Source organism: Parambassis ranga, unplaced genomic scaffold (genome assembly GCF_900634625.1).
Source record: "Parambassis ranga unplaced genomic scaffold, fParRan2.1 scaffold_218_arrow_ctg1, whole genome shotgun sequence".
In the NCBI taxonomy this organism is placed as follows: Eukaryota; Metazoa; Chordata; class Actinopteri; family Ambassidae; genus Parambassis; species Parambassis ranga.
The window spans coordinates 513-7,500 of record NW_021144765.1 but is presented as its reverse complement, the minus strand read 5'-3'; the positions used below and the strand labels follow the sequence as shown (position 1 = coordinate 7,500).

The following is a 6,988-nucleotide window of genomic DNA, read 5'->3' as shown; positions in this document are numbered from 1 at the left end:
GACCATGGAGCCTAATTCTATAGCTTGATATTTTGGATGAATGGCTCATGAAACATGTGGCACACATTTTGAGCCACTTAAACTATTCTGGTGTAAACTATACATCAGCAACTACTCCTTCCTCAGCCACAAACAAATTATCTACTATGATGGACCAATTTCGTCCCTCTAATAAGGAAGAGAACCTCTCCTGGTAGAGAGATCCTCATGCCTGTCATAGAAGAGTGTAACATACAGAGGGTCTGTGGCAGCCTATAGGATCGGAGAGACATTATCCAGGGTTTCCACTGCTGTAATAGACTGAGGAGACCACCCCCTTGAGGAAACTCAGGCAGGAGGCAAATCCAGTAGATATCTGCACAAGTCATCTGTATCTTAGTGGTGTCATCAGCCACTATCCAGTTACTCCAACACTCAGGGAGCAGGCAAAGTTCTGTTCATCAGTGAATGTCACTGTTAGTCCATCTGGGGAGCACATAATGGAGGTTCCAGTTTTGATCAACAAGTCTCTGCCCATCACATTCACTGGTGATGAGCTGGAGCAAATGAAACAATGTCTGTGCTGGTCTGCTAATGCAGTTTCACAAGTGCTGTGAATGGCAGATGTTGAAGTTCCCCAAAGAAGCCAACCGATGGAATGATGTCAGATATCAGTGTGATCCTTGGATGCCATTTCCCTGGGTAGGATACCAGGGAGCCCCTTGTGGACAATGTAAGGGTTACACTCTGTAGGGACAGTCTCTTCCCAGTGGCCAGGTTTTCCACAATAGAAACAGTCACCCCCACTCATACCGCTGTATCCACCCCTTCCATGCCCCCCTCCCCTACGGCCACCCCTCTTGCTCCAGTTACCTCCTCTATGACTTTGGCACCACCCATCACGATAGTGGGTGCGGGTGACCCAAGGTGGGGTTAAATACATATCAGGTTCTCCCACAACTGGGGACTGTGGCTGAGGTGGGAGAGTGGGCTGAGGCTGAACTACCAGCTGTGATGTATGGGTGTATTTCTTCATTTTCCTCTGATATGCTGCTTCCTTTCTAGCTTGAGCTAACTGCAGCTTTAATAATTGTGTCTGCAGCCCTTTCATCTCCATGGTCTCTTTGTCAGTGTGTAGATTCATATGGTGTACAACATGTCTCTTCCAAGCAACAGAGTCACTTCCTGGTAAATCAGGGTCATTTTTCCAGGCCTGCTGAAGCAACAGGGGAAGCCCCTCCACTGTTGCTGGTCTATACCAGTGCTGCTGGGCACCAGGTTGACTAGAGTTCACTCCTGTCTGTCTGTCTGTTACTCGCCCCCTCCCATCAGGGACAGTCATGATGGGGTACATCCCAGGAGGTGGGGTCTGAGATAGGACAGCGGCTACTGTGGAGGCGGGTGAATAAGGAGGTGGTATCTCCGCCTCCTGAGTTCCCTCGCTCTCTACTTCCTGTTTAATATCAGTGGTACTACCAGACTCCTCACAATCATCATCTATGCAGCACAGATATGCCTGATATAAAATCTTACGTTTCTCCTCATCAGCCTTCTTCAACTCAACTGTCTCTAATACTAAGGATCTAATAATCTCCTCCTTTCTCTCTCTCTCTAATTTAACTCTATTCTCCACTGTTGCAATCACACTTTTTAGCAACTTTTTATCATCTCCTTTCACTCCCTGTTCTGTCACCGCTTCACAAACCACTGCTTGCATTTCAGCAGCTGCCTTCTGCTTGTCGTCCGGACCTGCCTGTCCACGACAGCAGCTTAACATCTTACCCATCTGTTCATCAATTGTCTTCCATTTAGACATGATTACCACTTACAAATTCCTTCTATACGTTAAAATTTAACTTCCTATGTACCTTCTTCTGTCCCCCACTGTGACTCTGGCAACAGAGACACACACCTTCACTTAGACACACTCTCACACAACCAACTTCCCACGTACACTCTGCACAACCTCACTTCTCTGCCGACGCAGAATCAGTTTTAAACACAATATTTCTCCGACAGTGCGGACTACATAAAACAACCACGACAAAACAATACAAGACAAAACAAATCACCGGTTTATCTTTCTCTCAACAATACAGCACTTTCTCAACAATTTACTTAGGCCTACACACACTCAGTTTTCCGACGGGACGGAGTAAACACCTTTCCTCGACGGCGCAAGGTCAAAACAATTTAACACAATTTTCAATACATAAAACACAACTTAAACAATAAGTTATATATTCTTTTCTCTTTTCTCGTGATCCTTTTTTTTGTCTTTGTATATTTTGTGATCACAGTGACACTGTTGCTGTGTGACCCTGTTTTTTTATTTTTATAAGGTTTAGGCGGTCATCACAGTCGTTTTAGGGGTCACCACATCCCACGGGCTTTCAACCGGGCTTATCTATGCCCGCGTCCAAACATAGTTGGGGCTGCCAAACCCAGAGACAAATGTATTAACCCTCTTTTTTTTGTCTTTGGCTTTATTTGGTTAATACTCTTACCAGTGTCACTTTTTCTCTCTTTTTCTCATTTAATTTTTTGTTGTGTTTTTTTTTTGTGGACTTACAATTTGCCTCTTACAATTTTAACTTAAAAACACCAAACACCAATACCAGTCACAGTGACTACTTAATTTAGAGTGTCCAATATGCAGAATTTGATTAAACAGGTTTCTGCTTACCTCGTTTGTTGTTGGCTAGCCAGTAGTCACTCAGTCAGGCAGGATGTTGTTAGACCCTCACTTCTTCAAACCGGGCGGAAACACCAAATTGTTGTGGAAGTAAAATCTTCTGGATCCTTTCGTTCATCTTCCCCGGTTCTTTGATTAAGAAGAAGTGGACAATATCTGGTCTCAAAATTACAATTTATTCTAACAGTAAAGAAGCAAGTTCTGAGTCACACAAACAGAGGCCTCTGTGGTTGCCTGGCCTCACAGCCAGAGAACAATATGCCATTCTTGTAAACACCTTTTATCCTATCTTGAGATCCCATAAAATCATGTCCTTCCCTAACTCTGCACCAATGGGGTCAGCTCAACTGATATTTAGTTTACCTTATTTGGTAATAGTTAAACCTTAGAGTCAGGATAAAACAGAAAGAAATAGCAGGGGGTCCCCTTTTGTCAGTCGTAAACCTAAGTTGAAGATAAGTTCTCCAGGAGAATGATCACTGTACCATACGAGTGACTTTATGATGCCCCATAAAAGCTTACACCTCTTCCCCCATGTAAGTTCACTTTAAGTCCTAACATCTCATAAGCTGTGGGTCAAATCTGAAAGTGACCAGGAAAACAAACTCACAGGAAGGGTGGGTCGTAAAATGGGCTCATGGAGATTAACACATTCTTTCAATCAAGATCTAGATTTACAACCTCAGCTTGATATCAACCAGAGCTGTCTCCAAAGAGCAGACAACAGCTAACAAAGGAAATGAAATACAAAATCTATGAGAAGTAGGGAAATTACACACTTCTCAATACATTCAGTATACCTGTCTTCCTTTGATCTTCTGTAAAACTTACTTAACACATAAGTACTTATAAAACACATTACAGTAATATGCATACAGTAATAAACACAGAAATGAAAACTTCATGTTAGGGACACACTTCTAGATATGTGGACCCACACCACATAACAACATCATACAAAATAAATTCTTTCACCTAACAGTAGCCAATAAACAACCTTTGTAGCTTTTGTAGCCCGTCTTCTGTAGTTTTCGTCACCTGCTTTGGTATCAGTCAGGATGTATTTTATGCACGTCTTGCTTCTTTTTGCCCATCAAAGACCAAAAGTGAAGATGTTGGTTAGCAGGTAATGGTGGGGAGAGCGTCTAAGTGTATGTCAGGCGCGGTTACCGTGGTTACCAAAGGCCCAGAATTCGGAGATCAAAGGCAGGAAGGAACCTAACGTCCTCAATTGTCCAAAGACAGAAAAGCTCACAGCACCCGGGATTCCCAGGCGGTCTCCCATCCAAGTACTAACCAGGCCCGACTCTGCTTAGCTTCCGAGATCAGACGTCTCCAGAGCAGTATGGCCGTGAGCTGCTTTCTCCTCAGCTGCGATGTGCTTTTATGCGCGTCATACTGGCGTGGTCACGCTGTGACTCTGACGCGTCGTTGTTTTGCTCCGATAAGAAGATGTAGGAACGCTCTCTGTTAGCTTTGCCCTGCACACTGCCTTCCAACAATGCCCACACTCTCCTGCTCACCCACGCATCCTCCCACGAACCCCACTGCCACCTCGCGCACCGCCACAACCTGTTCACCCACCCTTAATCACCCCTCCCCGGGCTAAACCAAGCAAACCGCGCCGGGAAAATCCTCGTGCCCCTGGTACCGTCGCGGTCATTGTGTTGCAGTGCTGAGCAGATGTTTGAAGAAAGAAGGAAAGAAAAAAAGGCTCTCTGTCAGCTTTGCTTCTTTTCTTAGACGCGTGTGCGCGCGTCCCAACCACATCTGCCGTAGCCTTTGTAGCCAATAAACAACCTTTGTAGCTTTTGTAGCCCGTCTTCTGTAGTTTTCGTCACCTGCTTTGGTATCAGTCAGGATGTATTTTATGCACGTCTTGCTTCTTTTTGCCCATCAAAGACCAAAAGTGAAGATGTTGGTTAGCAGGTAATGGTGGGGAGAGCGTCTAAGTGTATGTCAGGCGCGGTTACCGTGGTTACCAAAGGCCCAGAATTCGGAGATCAAAGGCAGGAAGGAACCTAACGTCCTCAATTGTCCAAAGACAGAAAAGCTCACAGCACCCGGGATTCCCAGGCGGTCTCCCATCCAAGTACTAACCAGGCCCGACTCTGCTTAGCATCCGAGATCAGACGAGATCGGGCGTCTCCAGAGCAGTATGGCCGTGAGCTGCTTTCTCCTCAGCTGCGATGTGCTTTTATGCGCGTCATACTGGCGTGGTCACGCTGTGACTCCGACGCGTCGTTGTTTTGCTCCGATAAGAAGATGTAGGAACGCTCTCTGTTAGCTTTGCCCTGCACACTGCCTTCCAACAATGCCCACACTCTCCTGCTCACCCACGCATCCTCCCACGAACCCCACTGCCACCTCGCGCACCGCCACAACCTGTTCACCCACCCTTAATCACCCCTCCCCGGGCTAAACCAAGCAAACCGCGCCGGGAAAATCCTCGTGCCCCTGGTACCGTCGCGGTCATTGTGTTGCAGTGCTGAGCAGATGTTTGAAGAAAGAAGGAAAGAAAAAAAGGCTCTCTGTCAGCTTTGCTTCTTTTCTTAGACGCGTGTGCGCGCGTCCCAACCACATCTGCCGTACCCTTTGTAGTGTTTGTGTTAAAAAACATGGAATCATCTACTTTGGGAATGGTAATCTAATGAGGTTTGAGGATGAAGAATGCTAAACACCTATCCGCTGTGATAGCTGCCTATCAGAAGTAGCTTTACATTTCTTGACCATGGAGCCTAATTCTATAGCTTGATATTTTGGATGAATGGCTCATGAAACATGTGGCACACATTTTGAGCCACTTAAACTATTCTGGTGTAAACTATACATCAGCAACTACTCCTTCCTCAGCCACAAACAAATTATCTACTATGATGGACCAATTTCGTCCCTCTAATAAGGAAGAGAACCTCTCCTGGTAGAGAGATCCTCATGCCTGTCATAGAAGAGTGTAACATACAGAGGGTCTGTGGCAGCCTATAGGATCGGAGAGACATTATCCAGGGTTTCCACTGCTGTAATAGACTGAGGAGACCACCCCCTTGAGGAAACTCAGGCAGGAGGCAAATCCAGTAGATATCTGCACAAGTCATCTGTATCTTAGTGGTGTCATCAGCCACTATCCAGTTACTCCAACACTCAGGGAGCAGGCAAAGTTCTGTTCATCAGTGAATGTCACTGTTAGTCCATCTGGGGAGCACATAATGGAGGTTCCAGTTTGATCAACAAGTCTCTGCCCATCACATTCACTGGTGATGAGCTGGAGCAAATGAAACAATGTCTGTGCTGGTCTGCTAATGCAGTTTCACAAGTGCTGTGAATGGCAGATGTTGAAGTTCCCCAAAGAAGCCAACCGATGGAATGATGTCAGATATCAGTGTGATCCTTGGATGCCATTTCCCTGGGTAGGATACCAGGGAGCCCCTTGTGGACAATGTAAGGGTTACACTCTGTAGGGACAGTCTCTTTCCCAGTGGCCAGGTTTTCCACAATAGAAACAGTCACCCCCACTCATACCGCTGTATCCACCCCTTCCATGCCCCCCTCCCCTACGGCCACCCCTCTTGCTCCAGTTACCTCCTCTATGACTTTGGCACCACCCATCACGATAGTGGGTGCGGGTGACCCAAGGTGGGGTTAAATACATATCAGGTTCTCCCACAACTGGGGACTGTGGCTGAGGTGGGAGAGTGGGCTGAGGCTGAACTACCAGCTGTGATGTATGGGTGTATTTCTTCATTTTCCTCTGATATGCTGCTTCCTTTCTAGCTTGAGCTAACTGCAGCTTTAATAATTGTGTCTGCAGCCCTTTCATCTCCATGGTCTCTTTGTCAGTGTGTAGATTCATATGGTGTACAACATGTCTCTTCCAAGCAACAGAGTCACTTCCTGGTAAATCAGGGTCATTTTTCCAGGCCTGCTGAAGCAACAGGGGAAGCCCCTCCACTGTTGCTGGTCTATACCAGTGCTGCTGGGCACCAGGTTGACTAGAGTTCACTCCTGTCTGTCTGTCTGTTACTCGCCCCCTCCCATCAGGGACAGTCATGATGGGGTACATCCCAGGAGGTGGGGTCTGAGATAGGACAGCGGCTACTGTGGAGGCGGGTGAATAAGGAGGTGGTATCTCCGCCTCCTGAGTTCCCTCGCTCTCTACTTCCTGTTTAATATCAGTGGTACTACCAGACTCCTCACAATCATCATCTATGCAGCACAGATATGCCTGATATAAAATCTTACGTTTCTCCTCATCAGCCTTCTTCAACTCAACTGTCTCTAATACTAAGGATCTAATAATCTCCTCCTTTCTCTCTC

At 46.3% G+C, this 6,988-nt stretch overlaps 1 non-coding gene and 1 pseudogene across 1 annotated transcript; both read right to left on the bottom strand.

The window, feature by feature from the left end:
• Window positions 1-3,922: 3,922 nt before the first annotated feature.
• LOC114429713 (uncharacterized) lies at window positions 3,923-4,031 on the bottom strand (annotated as a pseudogene).
• Window positions 4,032-4,725: 694 nt separating this feature from the next.
• Window positions 4,726-4,844, bottom strand: LOC114429710 (5S ribosomal RNA). The gene has a single exon (XR_003669888.1). It is a non-coding gene; the product is annotated as a 5S ribosomal RNA (ribosomal RNA).
• Window positions 4,845-6,988: the final 2,144 nt, after the last annotated feature.